At 44.5% G+C, this 20,309-nt stretch overlaps 1 protein-coding gene across 1 annotated transcript in view; it reads right to left on the bottom strand.

Annotated features, from left to right (window-relative positions):
* The window catches only part of MAF (MAF bZIP transcription factor), a 184,573-nt gene that overhangs the window by 1,049 nt on the left and 163,215 nt on the right, over positions 1-20,309 (bottom strand). The gene's annotated exons all lie outside the window — the stretch shown is intronic.

A 20,309-nucleotide genomic window follows, 5' to 3' on the forward strand; every position in this document is an offset into this window, starting at 1 on the left:
TATTGTTCTCTGCTATGAGAATTCAGTACTCAGGGATATTGCCTGCCTTCCTTCAAAGAATATCTGTGTGCTTTTCCTCTGTAGCCCTCTCTCTATTTTAGTGTTACAAGGTAAGAGACTTTTAATGTTAGCATAGTTTTAGTTTAGCACTAGTATGAGGCAAGCTAACCCCTAACTTCACTGAGTTGTTTGGGTTCCTCTGGTTTTTATTTCTGGTTATTATTTATTGACACCAGGGTATTGCCCTGTCTGGAATTTCACTGTCATAATTTTCTCCAATGCAGACAAAATTACTTGATCCCTGTTTCTTTCTTTTACTTTTTATTTCACTCTGTCATTCTCCTTTTCTCTTTTTTCCTCTCCTTCATTTTTTTTCTCTCTCCATTTTCCTCCTTCCACTCTCTTTGTCTCTCACTCTCCTATGTTGAGATAGCCAGTATAAAAAAGGCTTTTTCCAAATGAAAAAAAAAACCTATCAAGCTGTAGAGCCCTCGCTTCTATTAGAAACACTTGTGAAAATAATTTTTCTTGCAACCTCAGTTTGGTTTCAGCACAGGAGGGATGTGCAGGGAACATTAAAAAAGGAGAAGCAATTGAAAAGAAACAGACTCCAACCCCTCCATTTTAATATCCTAGATGTGCCTAAGTCATTGGCTTTCAAATATATTTTGGTGTAAAATTTGGCACATTTACAGCTGGTCAGATTTATTTATTTGACTGGCTTACATTTTTCTGGTTGATTTACCTGAGGCAATGTCTGTGTGAATTACTCCACAATGCATTGACTCCAGTGTTCATTAAAGGTAGTTAAGTGATCCTGTGTCTAATATTAAAGCAAACCCCATTAACCTTAACTAGTATCATATCAGCAAAACAAAAAGAACTGAATAAAGCAAAATAGATCGGGTATTTATAGTTCTTGGACAAGATCCAGCAAATTCACATCGAGCTCCTAATAGTCCTAATAAGCACTTGCTAGTTATGCCCATGAAGCAGGAGGAGGCTGGGTTGGGGCTGTGTGTGATGCAGGCTCAGGCCCTGCAGGGCTTTGGGAAGGGCTTTGGGAAGGGCTTTGGGAAGGGCTTTGGGAAGGGGAGGTGCTGGCAGGAGCATTTCCCACCCACACCTGCAGGGCGTTGTCCGACCCTTTCCCCCTGCTTTCCTTCCAAAGTCAACATTTCCCATTTTAATGGTGGTTTTTTTGACTCTATATTGGTGTCCTGTGTCTTAAAGTCCATGCAGGTGAGCGAGCAAACTCCCTTGCTGGGATTGAAGAGCCAGAAGCTCTTAGGGAATGGAGGTGACTTCAATCAGTGCCAGCTTCCACTGCTGTCCATTGTTCTGCCCAGCCAGCCACTGGGACCTCTGCTTGCCATGCATCATGTTTGCATATAATCCAGCAGAAACCATGCCAAATCTTGACTTCTTTTATTTTCCCTTCCTGCTTTTTCTTTTGACATCTGGGAGACAAATCCCAGATATTCTTGGACCAGGTAGGGCTTTTTATTAGAGAAGTCTTTCCAGCAACCCTGCAATAATTTGACTTATATCAAGGTTGAATAACTCCTTGTCAGGTGTTAAGCTCATGACCTTTCAAGCCAAACACACTTATACTAACCAGTTTACCATTGGAATGATCAATATCTTGTAAGTGAGAAAGTCTAGACAGATCTTATTTTGTCCTTTGGTATCACTTGTGGCTTTGGAATTGATCATTATATGTGGCTAGGGAAAAATTGCCTATACATTTCATGCTCTGTATTTATCTTGACAAGGTTCTCTAGGATTATATTTTCATAATCTGAATGGCAGTGGAACAGCTGCTCAGACTGTGCAAGCCCTTCTTATCGGGCTGAATTTAAGCCACGGTAATTACTCTTTCTCCTTATGTATTTCTTTTTTAAACAAGCGTGTACTATACATTAAAATGTATGGTTGGGGTGGCAGGGGGCATGCTGAGAAGCTTGGAAAATGCTGCTCAAGTGTATTTCCTTCCACACAGTAGCTGATGAGGGTTTGTATTTTATTCTAAATATAAGCCCACGTCTGAGCATGAGTGGGCTCTGAAGCAGGGTCCCAACCTATGGAGAGACAATGTTGTTTTGTTAACAAATATTAGAGCCAAGATTCCCTGAGATGGGAGGCAGTTTAGGAGAGGTGGAATAGCCCATAGTAATACCCAGTAAATGCGTGACTGACTGAAGCCTTTGAGTGGTCCCTTTGCAAAGAGAAACCCGTGCCCAGGGAAGCAGCTGAGCCACAGGGACCTGCACAGGCTGAGTGACACAGCGATGGAAGCACTGAGATAAAGCAGACTGATGGGTGCCTATTTCCTGTGGGATGGAGGAAATGGGAAAATAGAAAGGTATCTTGGAGAGAAAGAATGTGCTGCTTTTCTCTTGAGTTTTTTTTTTTTTGGTTTTTTTTTGGGGTTTTTTTTTGGCTTTTTTTTTTTTTTTTTTTTTTTTTTTTATCCCACACTGCTAACTGTGTTATTTACTAGATGCCTGTTCTGGGCTGTGCTTTTTGTCCTCTCCCCCACCCCTGTTGCGTTTGCAGAGCACTTTCCAAGGGGTGTTTTGTGAATTAGCTTCATGCTTTAAAAGAGAAGATTGCTCTGGCAGAGAACAGCATAGTTGTAAAAGTGTCAAGGTGTTATGAATGTCCTGATGATAGAGCCCAGTTGTTATCTGCTGGGTAGTGAGGGAGGATAGCTAATGATGTGCAGCATGTAAACCGTTTGTTGCTCTAATCCATCTGTGTGGAGAGGAGTGAAAAAGAGGGGCGAAATCCTGGGAAAATTACTTGGACAGCTGGAGATAAAGTGTGTACTGATGGAGTCATCCAGAGGTAGCTGTCAACATGAGCTGTGTTTGCATATAATCCAAGCGATGCACAATGATTCCTTTTGGTACTGTTTTTTTAATGGGGGTTCATGTGTCTCTGCACAGACCTTAATTACTATCCAGTATCTCTTACCAACTGGGCTCCAGTTTTAAGTGAGGAATGTGATTTTAATCAATTCGTGGCTGGGCAGTGGAGAGAAGTGCTACAAACAGACCAAAGCAAGACATATGGATCCCTTTGGAGGACCTGAATTAAATGAGAAGCAGTCATTTTATTAATTCTGCTGTGTTTTATAGACCTTTTATATGGAACATTACCCATACAACTTCACTAGCTAATTAAAAAGGGCTCTTATCAATTTGCTGGGCAGTTGCTTATGCAGGGGGGAAAAAATAAAAAAGAGAAGAAGAAATAATATTTTTTTTTTGAGTCCCAGAAAATCATTAACCTTAAGGGAGTACAGAACAGATCACCAAATACCTGGTGAGACTATTTGTATTGCTTATCTTCATCCTTCTGAAGGAACTGTTGTAAAAACTGAACATTACACAACGCTTTGAGAGTGATCTGCACCGTGCCTGTTGTTCATATGTAAACCTTACACCAGTCTGGTGCAGTGCCTGCAGATATGTGAGCACAGGCTAAATTAGGGGCTTTGTACACTGGATTTCTATGATCCCTCCTGGCAAAGAAGGCACCTTTTTCCTTGGGCTGGCATTAGCTGCAGTTTGAGCAGCTTTGTAATGTTCTCAGCCAGGACTGAGGAGCGCGTGTGATGCTTTGGGTGTGGAACATGGAAGATTTTTGCAAAGGGAGAAGAAAGAGAAGCAGATGCAGGGGAGCCACCCTGGTCCTGACTGATCATCACATCAGCATGGAACTGATGCCTTTAAAATGGACTTTGCCTTCTGCAGGCAGCCTGAGAGGAAGGGCAGGACACACAGGGGAAGGTTATGGAAGTGGGGAGTGCCTGTCTGAGTGCAGATCTCTGTGCTGCCGCCTGTGTGGGATGGGACGAGGCTGAAGCCATCCCAGCACCTGGAAAGCAGCATCACAAAAATACAATCAGTAGGGACAGAGACAAGAAAAGTCTCCTAAACCCCTTGCACCCCCACAAACCCTTACTTTACGTGGCGTATTGGATTTTACAAGCACGGGGTCTGCTGGGAGCTGCCTGCCGAGCGCACAGTTAGCAGTGATTGAACACCAGCGTTTTTAGCATTTTGACTTAAATCCAGTGTAAACTTGTAAGTGAACTGCTGGCCTGGGCTGGGTCTCTGGTGGACAGCAGTCAGCCATGCATCACAGGCCGAGTGCCTGGACGGTGGCTGCGGGTCACAGCTCAAAGGAAGCCCTGAAATTTCACTTCAATGGATCCTGAATTACCTCTCATCCCAGGGAAAGCTTTATTTCTCTCCCTCTCTTTTCTCCCAGCATTGAGCCAGCATGGCTGGAGAAGAGAGGAGAAAGGGAGCCGGTGCTGAGACCATCTCAAATGTACCTGGACTACAAACAAACCAGTATTTTCCTTCCAGCAAAGCTGCTCCTTTAATCTTTATGAGCAACAGAAATTCATGCATTACAGAGGCACAAAAATGAGAAGGGAGAGGCGGGTGGGAATAGTTGCATTAGAATTAAGCCCTGCTTTTAATATGACACCTGTCAGACTTATTGTTAAAAACACGGGGAAAGGCTCCCTTCAGAAATAATAACATTGCAGCAAGGTTAGTTACACACAGTGAGTCCTGTCAGCAGCTGCAATTAGAAGTTGTTTACACCGAGCGGAGCAGCACCGGGGCTTGGTGCGGACCCTCTCTGCTGCTCCATCCCCATCCCCATCCCCATCCCAGGGCTCTGGGATAATCCTCGCTTCCAGCCCAGCCCCAGCCGCCATGGGAGATCCTTCCCTGCGGTCCCACTGCTCTCCCAATGACACTATCACGCAGGGTGGGAGATCCTTCCCTGCGATCCCACTGCTCTCCCAATGACACCATCACCCAGGCTGGGACATCCTTCCCTGCGATCCCACTGCTCTCCCAATGACACCATCACCCAGGGTTGGACATCCTTCCCTGCGGTCCCACTGCTCTCCCAATGACACCATCACCCAGGGTTGGACATCCTTCCCTGCGGTCCCACTGCTCTCCCAATGACACCATCACCCAGGGTGGGACATCCTTCCCTGCAATCCCACTGCTCTCCCAATGACACCATCACCCAGGGTGGGACATCCTTCCCTGCAATCCCACTGCTCTCCCAATGACACCATCACCCAGGCGGGGATCAAGCGCTGCTCTGCGGTGTCACCGGGTTCGGGCTGCCGAGCAATTAAAGGGTCAATTTACGGCTGGGGGTGAAGGGGACGTGTGGCAAGGAGAGCCCCTGATAAACAAGAGCTGTCAGAGAGCCCTGCCCTGCAGGGGCGGCTCTTTCTCCCTCTCGGCTGGATATTCAAAGCCATTCCCCTCCTCGCCCCTGCCAGGGGCACCGGCACCGCCGCTCAGCCCAGACCACAGAATTAATTCCATTTATTCCATTCATGCCCTCAGCCGGATTCCAAAGTGAGGCTCTGGAGACGCAGGAGAAATTAATTTATTAAAAAGCAATAGCTTGATGATGCACATGATGATAGAATAAATGAATCTGTTCAATATCTTATAAAACAGTTGGCAATCACATAATAGAGTGTTCATTGTCAATTTAGTGGCTTGTCTCATTATACTCTGCAAATAGTAGTAAAATGGTGTATTATTCATGAACCAACATGCTTTAATTACTTTTAGTGCACATTTATTTTTTCAAATGTAATATGAGTTAGATTCAGCCATAACTGTAACTCAGCTGATGAATCTTGAAGCAGTAACACAAACTGGAAGAGAAATTTTATGAGCACAGAAATCGGTTTCTGGGAAGTTTGTAGCATTTCTGTATGCTGTGAAAGCAGTCCTAAAATGCCAGCCTCAGATGTTGGCCCAAATTTGGATTGTACTGATAATACTGATAATACTTCAGTAAATACAAATTATTAATTGATAATGCAATCAGATGTAGTTTCAAATTTCATCATTTGATATGGTTGTTGGTTTTTTTTATATTTTTAATTTTTTAAAATTATTTTTTGCTGCCATAAAGCAAACCTCTGTATCTAATACAGTTTGTATGTTGGCTTTACATAGAGAAATTGTCTTGTTAACACTCCCTCCCTTCTTGGCTTCTCACACACTGTTTTCACGAACTTAATTTGCTATGAAGGTCTCATACACATGCAGCCAAGGTCAGTGAAAGTCCACTGCTCATTTCAATTAAAATGTTTGCAAGGATTTATACATAATAAACTGATCTTGCCTATAATAATAGGTTTCCTTAAGTCGGTCTTGCTGCTACTAAGTATAATGTTGCAGCACACTGTTGATTTCTATGTACATAGAAAAAAGAGCACAGTAAAATAAGATGACTTGAAAATGCAATTAAAGTGTAAATCTTTTCACCCATTAACATTTAGGGTCCATTAGATTGCTTTGTCTTTTACAATATTAAATGCTAAAATGTTTTGCTTTTATTCTGTAACAGTATATTCTAGTTCTATTTATAATACAAATGTAATTTAGCTCCCAATAAATCTTGCCTTTAATTGGTAATTAACTATGTGCTACTCTGTCATAAATTTAATCCACAGAATTTCCTTTTTTCCCCCCTATTCATCTCTGCGGCTTTTTATTCTAGGGTTAGGAATAGGGTTTGGGGACATCATCAACATGTAGCCCATGTGAGAATCTCCCCCAGGAATGTGGGTTGGGGTCGTTGTCCCCACTCTGGGCGTTGCAGGAGGTGACCGAGTGCTCCAGGCTGGAGGCTGAGCTCACCTGGGGGGTTCCTGAGCCTCTGCCCCAAGGGAAATGCTCCTGCAAGGTCTCTGCTCTTTCCTCAGGGAATCCAGGTGCAAATTGCTGGCTCTGCTGTGGGGTCTGAATCTCCCAGGTAAGAGATGGAGCTGTGGCCAGTGTGGAGCTTTGGCCCTGATAAAGGTTGTAGGGGGTGTGAATCAGACCTGAATTTCTCTCTTTTGCCCTGGATGTTATCTTGTGCCTTGAAAGGTGTCCAAACGATGGCTGCACAATTATGACTCTTTTCCTCAGGCCTCAGTAAGCACAATTTAGACTAGTTTTTATTGGTCACTGAGGATGAGTTTCTAAGGTTTTTTAGATTCAAGAACTGGGGTAATAGCATTGTGAGGGCATGGCCCAGTTTCCTTTGTAATCCTGATTTCAGTTCCCACTAGTAACCTGAAGCCATGACTGTTTAATCCTTAATTCCTGCCACAATTAACATCTCATATTCAGGAGTACTTCTCGGTGATTTGGAAGGAAATCTGTCCCCAGCTAGGTCAGCCCTTGCTGGTCTCTTTACTGAGTGGGAAGGGATCCTTTTGAGCTGGAGTCAAACACAGAAACACCTCATTTAATGGTGCAATAGAGCAGAGAATCTGTTCACTGGATGCAGGAGGAATCAACATCCTTGCAATTAGAGCTAGTGAGGAATGCAGGCACGCAAACTCATAAGCTACTAATGAACTATTTGAGCAATTCTACAGGTATTTATATAAGGCTGAGACAGCATCCTCCGCTGAAGAGCTCCCCCCACCTCCCACATATTCCCAAAGAAGCTTTAACTGAAGTGAAATTTCTTTGTGTAAATACAGGCAGTGCAGGGAGTCCCGCGTGCTCTGCCATCGCCTCTGCACCCGTGGCTTTGGTTTGAGCTGGGGAACAAACAGGGCTGCCCTTTGCTACGTGTCAATGCCCACAAAGGTCACTCTGCTTCCCCTCACCAACATTTTCACACTCCTGAATGCATCATCACACTGTGGCATATGAAGCAGAGGACAGCTTTTTTAAATCCCTTTTCCAGCACCTTTCACACTTGTCCTGGCTTTCCCACCTTCATTAGCACAAGTAAAGGCTGAGTCCTGTCCATTCCCCTGTTGGATAATCTCAAAGAGCACCTCGGCTGAGTATGTCATCCCTTTCCATGGGTCACAGCAGGCAGGTTCCAGGGCAAACCCCTCTTCACCCAGAGCCAAGGCACATCAGGCAGTGTCCAAGGTACAGCAGGAATCCCTAAGGCAGCATTTCCCCTGGTCCTTCTCCAGGTCAGCAGAGCAGGAGGTGAGGACAAAGCTGTGGGTTACACCACCACTTCCCTGACCTGGTGCCCAGATATTCTTGGCAGCAACTCTTTGCGAACTACTGCCTTCCTCTCATCTGTGCCTGCCCTGTATGAGGCTGGCAAACCCCACCAGAAGTCAAAACAAAGCTGGTGACCTGTTTGTTGAAGTACAAAAACCTGAAGTGCCCCACAACAGCTAAAAATGCCATGGCACAGACTGGTGCTCACACTCCAGCCCTGAAGAACCATTGGAAGGCACCAACCATGCTCATCCCAGAGCTCTTGCCCCTCTGGAAATGAGTGACGTTCCAGGGCTTGGAACATTATATAAGTCACTACAAGAGCTTATTATTTCATGGTGTGAATTTCATGTGGAGCACTTGAAATGGGCAGACATTAACAAACAGAGAAAATAACTACAGCAATTTGTCTTCAAAATAAATCAGGGAGTAAAAAACCCATCCATGATGATCAATTGAACTGCACTTCAAACTTTTACTGGCAAATTGGTCACTCAGTCAGCTAAATATTTGTTTTATGCCCATGAACAAGTAGAAATTACAAAAAAATTATAAGAAATAATTTTTTTTTTCCAGAGCACGAGCCAGTCTTTGCCTCGCTGGTCCTATTGGCTTAGCAATCTATATATTTACTGCACTTAGAATGAAATACAAGAGTTCCATCTGAATAATCTGATTACTTTTAATTTCCTTATTTTTATAATAGTACCCTGGTTTTTGAAACCTTTCTAATTTTTATATCAGTCCCCTAGTTTGGCACTTTACAAGAGTCAAATATTTTCTCAACAGCAGATCAGTTGTTCACATGGATGCCCTTACTCTGCCCTTACTCCTGAATGTGAAGTTAATGGCATCTTTTGTACAGATCTATGTTCCCAGACACAGTCCATGAACATGTGGCTATGCATGTGCAAAAATATGTTTACATAAATCTCTATATCTCACACATATATAAAATACAGACAGAAACTCCTACACAACACAAACCATTTGAAAAATAAATTTTCTGGGTTTGTTGATTGCCCTAAGTTAAGAATCAATGAGTTTAGCTTTCTAGATTTTGGAAATATGAATACCTCTGTAAAATACAGTAGGTGAAATAAACAGGCAAAAAGCTCCATAATGTTAGAAACTGCCACTGTTGCTTTAAAATGTTGACTGAACTCACAAGAATATCTTCCAGCCCTCCTTAAAATTAGTTCTTGGCTCCTGTTAGCGTTTGATATACTTTCCCTGATGACCCTGGATGCGTCTGGAGGTCAGTGCTCCAGAGTTCCTGGCTATCTTTATTGTCCCTAACTTGCTTTCTCTCCAAGACTCTTCCTCCTTGCCAAGAAAAATATTTCTCGTTGTTGTATCTTCAGCAGTTCTCTCTATCAATGCCTAACAGATGGATTTTCTGCTGAAAAGCAGGACCAAGGGCTTTTACAGGGCCATGGGCTGGGTGTGTGTGCTGGAGCTGCTACAGACTAGGAGGAGAAAAAGGGCTGCAGACAATAGGAGAGCATCTTAAAACTGTTCATGACAAGGGTTTGCAAGGTGTTTTAATAGAAGAACCATGCAGGTAAACATTTACACTGGAAAAACCTCTCACCCTGTGGGATACTGAGAGTGTTTGGTTAGGTGGGTTTTTTGATTGAGTTTTGCAGGCACTGCTGAGCCCCTTCCTCACCATTTCCCAGCAGCAGCACGTCCTGAGCTCCAACAGAGCTTCTCTCACACTTTCCTGCTCTTGAAATTTCACTCCTTGACACCTCTGGCTGCAATCTCATTCACCTTGGCTCCTAAAGGCCACGGTGCCACCTCTTCTCCTTGGGGAGGGGACTCTGTCAGACAGGACAGAGCCCAGGACACGGCACTGACCACCAGCTGCTCCCTTCCCTGCTCCTGTCACTGCCTCCAGAGCTGCCACTTGCCTCTAAACCCCAGCATATGCCATCAATGACCCTCTCACATTCATTGATCTTCCTGAGCACATCAACCTGTCTCTCTAAATCTGCACTCTGATTTTTCAAGTAATAGAAAGAATCCCTCTGGATAACCACATAATCATCTCCTTTTGGCTCCTGGTCAGCCTGCCTCGCTCTTTCTTGCTCTCTCTCTCTCTCTTTTTCTGAATGAGGAAGGTGATAAAAATGCTGCCTTCCCATTTCAGTCTTCCTGGGTGCCCCACCAGACTCTCTGCTTCCAGCTCTTTGAAGATGAATGAATAATATTCCTCTGTGTTTCTATTATCTGCAAACTACCAATTAAACAGAACCAGCAGCCAGAGATGAAAGTAGAGCCTTGGAAAAATCTTCAGCAAAAAGGACACAAAAAGCTCAGGATATTTTCACAGTGCAACTCCTGGAAAGTTTGAGATGCAGGGGGCAATGCCAGGTATCACCATCCCTGTCAGGGCTCAGATACCCATGGAATAACTCTGTAATTGCTGTGGGACTACAAGCTAATTATTATATAATTATATAATTATATGTAGCTATTTATATGAGGGGAAGAGATCAAATTTAGTACATTACCATAAATTCACAAATCAGGAGCTTTATTTTAGAATCTTTGACTGCGTGGCCTTTCATCTTTGAACTGTTTGGTAACTTCAAGCATCATTACCCCGGAATGTGTCAGAATGTGCAATTAGTGTGAGTACAATTACAAACAGTCTGATACTTGTATTGTGTTTAATACAACAGGCCTGTGAATTTGTATGCTCTGAATAATAATGAAATCTAGGTTTAATTATTGATCTTTAAAAAATGATTTTAATATCCTGATACTTATGCAGCTAAATATCAAGCAGTGTGAATATAACATGAAACTGTACAGCTGTTGGGCTAAAATGGGATATTATCCATCTATCTTTGCTTTTTGCATTGCACCTATCAGAGTGGCATATAAGTGATATGATTTATTTATTTTATTTGGAGTTATGTAACGATAAAAAGACTCCTGCACAAGGCTCAGTAATCCCTGCCACACCCTCAATGGAGCAGTGTGATCCCAGCCACATTAGCCCAATCCTTGCTGCAGGAATACAGCCAAGGAGGCACTCCCAGATGCCTTCCCACCCTTGGCTGAGCAGGGAGCAGCCCCAGAGCCCTCTCCAGACCAGACCCCTTTTGCAGCAGGGCTGGGAGATGCTCAAGAGTGGGAAATTCCTGCCCCGGAGCAGTCCCACCCTTGGAGGGGCTGCAGCAGCCACCTCTCCCTGTCCCAGCAGCAGGGCAAGGGCTGGGCCCAGCACAGCAAAGGGCTCAGGGGTGATCCACATTTCACATCCAGCCCCCAGATTGCAGGAGTGGGGTGAAGAACCATCTGCTGACCCTGCAGAGCAAAGCAAAGTGCTTCAGCCTGTGCTTAACCATGGGCACGCCAGGGCTGGCTCTGACTGGGGTTACTCATGTGCTGAGCAGGTGGGAAGGTGCTTCTGCAGGTTACTGCCACAGTATTCACCATGGCCTTACACTGAATTTGGTGGATTAGTGGATGCCTTTTATTTATCTCTTAGTCTAAGTATAAAATTATCATTAACTCCTTTTTTCTTTTTTTTTCTTTTTTTTTTTTTTGTCTTTGGTATTTTGCTGTTTGTCACAGCCAGCAAGGTAATCTACAGAGAACTTCTCCTTCTCAGGTGAAATGAAATGGAAACAGCATCTTTCTAAAAAAATCAATTTAGAAACCACCTATATATATTTTTGGGCTCAGACAATGGGTATTTCCAAAGCCATGCCTTCTAAAGCTTTTTGAGTGTAAAAAGAAGGGGAAAAAAAAATAATACCTGGATGTGAGCTATCATCCATCAATCAGGAAAACTCACTCAGACTGAGATCCCTGAGCCAAAATGAACTTCAGATGGAAATGGATAGGAGACAGGCTATGTTGCCTGATTTGCTTGGGTTACTTCATTATTAATCTCTTTGCTTCCATTTATTTTAATGATCATAGCCAAGAAAATTTCATTTCTGAAGACCACTTTTCTTTTTTAAGGGCTGTTTTACGTGTGGTTGGCTGAGCTCTATTCTGTCACGAGTGCCAGGAGCAGGGCTGCTTTCCTTAAAACTGCTCCAGTTGTATCTAAAATGTGTTGGTGCCCTGACCTGCAGAGAGGGCTGGACCTTGGTCCCACAGTGTTTGCATTCAGGAGCCCAGGGCAGGGTCCCTGATCACACCCAGCAGACAGTGAAAAACTCTGAGATGGAGCAGGGAAAAGTCAAAAACCTGAGTCTATTAGAAGAGATGCTGATGGGTCTGGCCTGCATGTCTGGGATAGAGGATGAGAGAGATTTTCACTAAATTTGCTTTTTCTCTGCTCTCGCTGCTCCTCCAGCACAGCCACCACCTTCTCCTGCTCTCCTGTCCTTTCCCCCCCAAAACAAAACCCAGGCAGCCAAGTGGGTTTTCCTAAATGAGATACACCTAATTAGTAGCTAGTTGTATACTTGCTGATCACACAGTTTTCCTGCTCTTTGTTTATAACCCAGCATATGCATCCGTAGAGCATTTTTACAAGTAAATGTACACATTTCATTAAAAGTACTGTCTTTGCTGCTTCCATAGCTTTGTTCTATAAAAGAGTCTTTAGGAGAGTTGTTTATTCCCTCAGCCCAAAGGAAAAGAAAAAAAAAATCACCTCCATGATGATATTAATGCAATTCCAACTAATTAATGAATGATTTTCCAGAACTATATTTATAAATCAAACCTGGTGATGAATTCCTCATCCCTGCCAGCTCACCTGGGTCCTGTGGTTCTCACTTTGCAGTCACACAAGCTGAATGCCCACAGAAAGGCAAGGTAAATTCTGCTTAGAGCCACACCATAATTCACTAGCATGACCAGGATTAGATCCCTGGAGTTTTTTGTCCCAGTCTCTTATTTCAAATGCCAGAAATACTTCACTAAAGCAGCAATATTTTGAGGTCTTGCAGGGCTCTGATGCATGCAGATATCTCTGTCCAACTGCAGCTCTTCAGAGTCTGCAAAAATGGGAATACACAAACATTGCTAATGCCTCTCTGAGAGGTAGGGGCTACTTGCACTTTGTTACACCTGCCCTCAAATTTGGTAGCTCAAGTTTAGAAGTTTAGAGTTTTTTCTTTCTCTAACCTGGCAGATCCCACTTCTTTCCACAGCTGTAAAATCTGTTCAGTCCCTTAAGGATAATTGCTGAAGCACCATCTGACAAATCCACACCATGTCCAGAAAGAAAGACCAGACATGTGCAGGGTGGGATGCAATGGCTGGTGTGAATAAAGGTGATTTAAAGGTGACAGGTGACAGTCACCATGCTGCCCCTGCAATGGCTGGAGGCTCCAAAGCTCTTTTTGTGAACTCTCATTTACCCAAGGCATCAAAAATCCTCTTCAAATAAACAGAGCAGGTTATGCTTCCCCCCATGACCTTGTGCTCAGGGTGCTCTGCAACCAGAGCGAAACAAAGGGGCAAATGTTGTCAACTCAGTGCAAACTGGGTTAGGGAAAGGAAACAGCAGCAAGTTACACTTCTGTAGAGTTTTATAATCTATGGTTATAGAATTGAGGGTAAAATGATGCTTGTAGAGACAGAAGGGTGAGTTTCTTCACGCAGCAAAATCTGGAGAAAGTGCATCAGTGTAATTCATCTCAGCCCACTCATGGGGAATTACGTGGATGTGCTGCTCCTCCCTTCCAGGGCACCATGGGCAGGATTTGGGCAGCTGTGGGAGCTCCTGCTGAGGAAACCCTGGAGCCCTTGTGGTCACCAAAGCCCTCGTGGTGGGGACAGCCATCCTGACATGGGTAGGCAAGGAAAAAACGCTTGGTTCTGGAACTTTTGAAACACAGAGGGAATTGGTGGGGCAGGACTCATCAGCAATGGGAATTTTCTGCCTTTGGGGGTGGAGGGCTCCCCTCATCTCACTGGGATGAAAAGGAAGGAGCAGATTTATGGCTGGCTGTTGAAAGGCACAAAATAGCTCTTGCAGGGAGAAGCAGGACAGGAGAGGTAGTCCCACAGGGATGGGTCACTGCAGGGCAAAGGAGAGGGCCAACATGTGTCTGAAACAGCTAAAGGTGAACAATAAATGCAATTTATCACATGCTTCAGCCATTAGTTTTTCAGCTGATCCTGTGGCTGTTATACCTACATGTCTGCATGTCTGCATGGGTAAAGGAGAGCTGAAGGTTTGACTACATTCTAAATTATAAAAAAAAATCAAGACTTGGCAATGTTTCAATTCTGGTAAAGAGTTTGCTGAATGATTTAGTTACTTTACAGACTGGTCTTTTTTTCTTCTTTTGTAATACTTAACACACACACACACACACACACACACACACACACACACACACACACACACCACTTTTATTTTTGTTTTCCTGGGTGCATTACGGGTTTGGCAAAGCCTTGCAGCAGCCTGCCTAGCATACCTCACATACACTGCACAGAGTCTTACAACACAAGATTTACAAGCTCCCAGAAAGGGAGAGGCTCATTTAAGAACAGGCCATTGCACACAAACATTGGGAAAAGCTGGTGGAAGAGGAGAAATAGATTGTTTTAAGTATTGCTAAGCACCATCCGTGATTATGAAGGAAGTGCCTACAAGCCGGCGGCTGAAATTGCAGCTCCACCATTTGGTGCTCAGTTTTGTAGATTTTAACTGAGCGTTAACAATCATTGTGTAATTGAACACCTCATTCAGTTCATTAGCTGATGGCTGTGCAGCACTGGCAATGTGCAAAGTGCAAGGCAGGTGCTCAGTATTGTAATTATTTGTTTTCTCAGCGTTTAAACCCTTTTGAATCCTGACTGCAGAAGATGGAAGCAGTTTGCTTTGCACGGGGATGTTGAGCACAGATATGACCACAAGAGAAGGACCACCAGACTGTCATTCCTCACTTGCTGGCCAATGTGGTTGGGGCCCTTTGCCTTCCTCTAAGAGAAAGGACTGCAGCTCTTGCCTGGTACTGCTTATCCACATCTTTTCCTGACAGCTTTCTAGCTGGAAATTCCAGTTAACAGCTCTGATTTTGCTCTCCCCAGCCCACAGCTGTGTCTCCTGTGGTAGGACCTCGTGTTTATTGCAGCACGACCTTCCTGACCTCTCCCACTGAGTGCTTTGCTGGCTGAGACCTTGAGGAAGAGCAGGAGGAGAAGTCAAGGTGGGCCAGCTGGTGGGAGGATGCTGGGTACAACAGAAAAGTTTATCCAACTGGGCTGGAGCAGCTGAGCATCTCATTGAACACAGAGAAAATCACATTTCCCTCCTGGAAATGCCACTGCTGCTCTTCCTGTCCTGCCATTCATTTCCCACATACACCTGTAAGTGCAGTGGGAAGGTGTGAAATCTCTGCCCTGCTCTTCTCCAGATCTGCTGGGTACAGATCAGAGCTTCAAAGATTTCAGCTGCAGGAAGCTGATGTTTGAGTCATTTTTGAGGCCCTGATCGTCAAAGCTGGAAACTCCTCTCTGTCCTGTCCCCAGTGCATGGCTGGTGCTCACCCAGCACCTCAGATCAGTGCCAGGTCAGCCTGGTGCTGATGGTGTCACCTGGTGGCTACTCCTCTTTGCAGGGAGCATCCAAAATATGCAGATCTTGGAGTTTTCCTCTATGTCTTTTTTAAACTTAGACACTGACCCACTGAGTGCTAATTAGCTAGATTCAAAACCAAGCTTAAAAAAAATGATAATGAGTTTACTGATTATCAGGTATGAAAATAAGGTCAGCCAAAAACATATCAGTGCTTTAATTAAGCTTTGCTGAGCGAGGTGGAATGACTGTTAATGACTCCTGGTTTTGCTAAACTTCCCTTCTGTGGCCTGTTACTTCAAGGTAGGGACTGTCCCCGTCTGTCACTCCTCCCCTTATGTAAATTGCCTGAGCAAGACAAGCTCTTGCTCACCTAAAAAGCTCTGCAGGATGGAGGGAAGGCAATGTATGTTCTTAGTGCCCATGGACAGACCTGCTTCTTATTTCAGGCAAATTATTGTCAGTCAGTAGCATGTCTTTGGTTTTTGTACCTTCTGCCCACTGGTTTATTTGCATACACAATGTCTTGTTCCATGTGGCTTATTTGTATTTTTGCCCAGGCTGCAACTAGCATTGTCCAGCTGATATTTGGGCAGGAAAATTTAAGAAACTGCAGGAGTTCATCCAGTCTGGCTCTGTTTTTCTGACTGGCCATGTGCAAGTCCCTGGGAGGATGTGGAAGGAGGAGGGACAAGGAGCAGTGCTTTTCCTCAAAAGGATGGGCATCAAAAACACTGCATCTAACGTCCTGAATTCATTTCATCTATTCATTTTTGAACTTCTATATACTTTTGATTCATGACTGGTTAATTTTTTTTTTACAGGAACCCAGCATATACATCAGGAATACACCAAATGAATATGAGGGTTTTGCTCTGTTTTGCTTTCAGTTCCTCTCCTAATAACTCTGCAGATCCAGTGGAAGATCTGGCAGCTCTTGGTTTCCTCTAAGCTTTGAAGCAGGGGCAGGATGAGAGGAAATGGACTGAAACTGAAAGAGAGTGGGTCTAGATTAGATATTAAGAAAAAATTATTTCCTGTGAGCGTGGGGAGGCCCTGGCACAGGCTGTCCAGGGAAGCTGTGGCTGTCACATCCCTGGAAGAGTTCAAGACTGTGGATGAAGCTCTGAGTAACCTGGTCAAATGAAAGGTGTCTGTATGAAAGTAGCCTATGGTTGAGGGGTTGGCATGAGATGATCTTTAAGATGGCTTCTAACTCAAACTATTCTGTGATTCTGTGAAAAGGAGAGCTCCTGGAGGACCAAGCCCTCTGCCCAGTGCTGCCATGGCACCATCCCTGGCTATTTCTAGGTGTCTGTCCTGCCTTCTGCCTTTTGGTGAGAGTGCCCTTCATGATGACACACCAGCAATCTGCCACTCGCACACTGGCAAGACCCCCATGCCCTCCCTGCAGATGGCAAAGCAGAGCAGCTGGCTCAGATCCCAACTCAGAGGTCACCATTTGGGAATTGCCTGACATGTAAAGGTTGGCTCTGTATGGTTTAAGAAACTGTGCCTTATGCCAGATCAACACAGGAGGGGTATTTTGGGCGTGCTGTGGCATTTTGCAGCTGTTTTCCTGCTCTGTGTGGTCATTCTCAAGAGACAAAGCCCCTGAGGAGGGTGGACCAGCCCAGCCCAGCTCCCTGGCCCTGGGGACAGGAGGCAGGAGCCCACCAGGGACACCCTGTCCTTTGCCACCTGCAGAGGTGATGCTGAGCTCTGAGAAACGACAGAGATGTCTCAAACTGGGCACCAAAATCAAATGGAAACTTTTGACCTTCACTGCTCTGTGCCTCATTTCCTCATCTCTACAGGCTTCCTCCTCTTGCAGAACGTGAAATGTGCTCAGTGGTGACTGTGGAGCCCATGGTTGGTGGGGAGAGGGCAGGGCAGGAAAGGAAACACATCATGGAGGGAGCACTGCAGCATCTGAAGCCTTTCTATGTCAGGTCTGTGCCTACTTGTTGAGGGATAAGGATGAAAACAAATATTGAATGTCTACCTGAAATACAGAACCTGTGACTGGTGATGCTGCAAACACTGACTGACCCACACAGGAAAGACAATTTACAGCTCTGCAAGAAAACAAAGCTGAGGCATTTAAGCCCTTCAGTTTTCAACACTGACGTTCCATTGAAATATTTGCATTTGGGTTTTTATCAGTTCAGATATTCTATCACACATATATCCTCCAGACAGAAGACTTTGGCTTTGCAGTTCCTGCATGCAATCCACAAAGTTTTCACAACCTGTAGCTTTCTTATTTAATTGAAAATAAGGTAGAGTGATTGCACATTCTTTATAGGACGGGAGAGCCCATCCTTTGGTAGCTTAACCCATGGGAGAGCAACTTCTTTATTAAAAACCTTCTTGTTTTTATTGTGAGCTTGCCTACCATCCCTTTGTCAGCTAAAGCAACGGGTATTAGATCTCCTGGCAGCTGCAATAGGTGAGCATGCACAGGGCAACCTTTCCAGAGGATAGGACTGAGCCTATGAAGTGTTAAGTGCCTTCAAGGTCCACTAAAATCAATGGGATTGAAGAATGCCATACCCTTGAAGGGCTGAGCCCCAAGGGATGGCTTCTTCTGGGATACACTGATTCTGAAGACAGGCAAAATAAAATATTTAAAGCAGCCTGACAGGCACAGGCTAAATTCTTTTCCTTTTGTGCTGAAACATAATTTTTTTAATATGCCCTGAGCATGCTGTGAAAGCAATCTTTCTACATGTTTCCTTAGTGGGGAGTGTTTGCTCTCTGTGCTCATCAGTCACAAAATCTGTGACTGATATGGCCCCAAAGCATCAGGAAAGTTTAAATTCTACAATACAGCATTTTTAAAAATAAGACATAATTGTTTGTGGAAGAAGAGTCTATCAAGTACCTAAGCTGGGAAAGGGTTACTGCAGGCACATACATCAGCAGTATGTACTTCACATTCTTAGCCCATTGGTTTCTACAGCAGTTCTTGTTCACAGTAATGTGAGGCAGTTAATATGGGATCTGAACACCACTGGACTGATAAGCCTTCATACTGACTTGCAAAAGTAATTTTCAGTAATCTTTGAGGGGAAAAATTGCATTTAGTGGGGAAAAAAAAAAGAAAAAAAAAAGGCTAAGCCATTCGTGCATCCTATTTTATTGAGTATGCAAGTAATAGACTATGCAGAAATTGAACTTTTGATCCATTAGGCTGTGCACAGGGACAAGCCACTGCTGAGTTACTGTCAGAAAGTTACGCTTCCAAATAGAAAAGTTTCACAGTATTTTTCCAGAATCTTGTTTGAAAATGAGATGCCAATATTACTGTTAAAATGCAAACTTCCATCAGAAAGGACTGGAACAATGTTCCCAACCCAAGCCTCTGCTTTCATCTATCACACTCCCACTGCTGCAATTTGTCATTCCCAAACCAATATTTTTTTGGTGGCTGTTGTGCAAGGCAGGGGTAACATCCTTTCCTAAAGGTTTAATGAACACAACTATCTGTCTCTGTTTTGCTTCAATGATTGCTTCATACCCTGAGCCAGGCCAGGCAAAATAGATAACTTCCAAACCATTTTCATTTTCATGACACAAAGATGGTTCAATTCCCAACCAGGACTAATCACCATACATTTCCTCTAAATCCCCAGCCATCACAAGTCCAGTACAACCTCATATGAGTATTTGTGGCTGTTAATTGCCACGGCCTTTCACCAAACAAGAGTTTCTCAGATTTGGATGAGCATCATGGTGAGAACTTTTGCTAGGGGAAACACCATCAAGAGAGACAGGAGAGAACCTCATTGGTTCTGTGTGTGTGCTGAACTCAGGGCTTCCAGAGAGCTTCAGCTGCATTTCCCAAAGCATCACAGGCCCAGAGGGACTGATTGATGAGGTTAATTACACAGCTCAATGCCCAACTGGTAGGTAGCTACTACCCAATTCTTCCTCCACACCCAAGATTCATGGACACTTCATGAGGAGAGCAAGATCCCTAAGGAAGGAGTTGCCAGAAAACATTGAAAAGGGGTCAAAATGCTGTGTTGAAGAAGGCTGAGAGCTTCTGCATTTGAAATGCCAGTGGGTGAGCTCCCTAGCACCCCAGCAGAGCCACAGTCCCTCCTAGGGCAGTGCCCATCCCATCTCACACCAACCCCACTGCTCCAAAAGCAGCCAGGAGGCTCTGTCATGTCCCACAGCCACGAGCCCATGGGAGGAGAGTCCTCACCCCACTGCACCTCACCTGCCTCCCTCCTGCACAGGAGGATTCCCCCTCTGCAGCCTGTCCCCACTCAGGAGAATGAGGCTTGGAACCTCATTCCTGAGCTGTGGATGCAGCCCCAGGGCATTGAGGACTCTTGGTTATTTTTCTTGGCATTTGTGTCTGAACACTTCAGGCTCATGAGCCCAGTAGTGCAACTGTAATAGCAGCAATGCCTGAATCTCTTTAAAACCTACCAAGGGGCAGGAGTAGAGAGGATAGCAAGGGAAGGAGTGGTTGGCAGGACTGGAAGGGGCTTGGGCAGGAAGGAGGCTGTGCTGGTAAATGCCAAGGCCCAGAGCAGGAGCATCCTGGAGGGGCCATGGCTCTTCACCAGAAAAATACACTCTAAGACATGGGCCACAGCTGCAGATATTGCATCCACTGCAGCAAACACCAACCTGAATGGATCTGAAACACACAGAAAGCCCTGGCTTTGCATATTTGAAATAAGTCATTATTCAGGCTTTCCAGCTCCCAGTCTCTCAGAATTCTGCGCAACGAAAAACCTTCACATTAA

The sequence above is a fragment of the Melospiza melodia genome, chromosome 13 (assembly GCF_035770615.1).
Source record: "Melospiza melodia melodia isolate bMelMel2 chromosome 13, bMelMel2.pri, whole genome shotgun sequence".
Taxonomy (NCBI): domain Eukaryota; kingdom Metazoa; phylum Chordata; class Aves; order Passeriformes; family Passerellidae; genus Melospiza; species Melospiza melodia.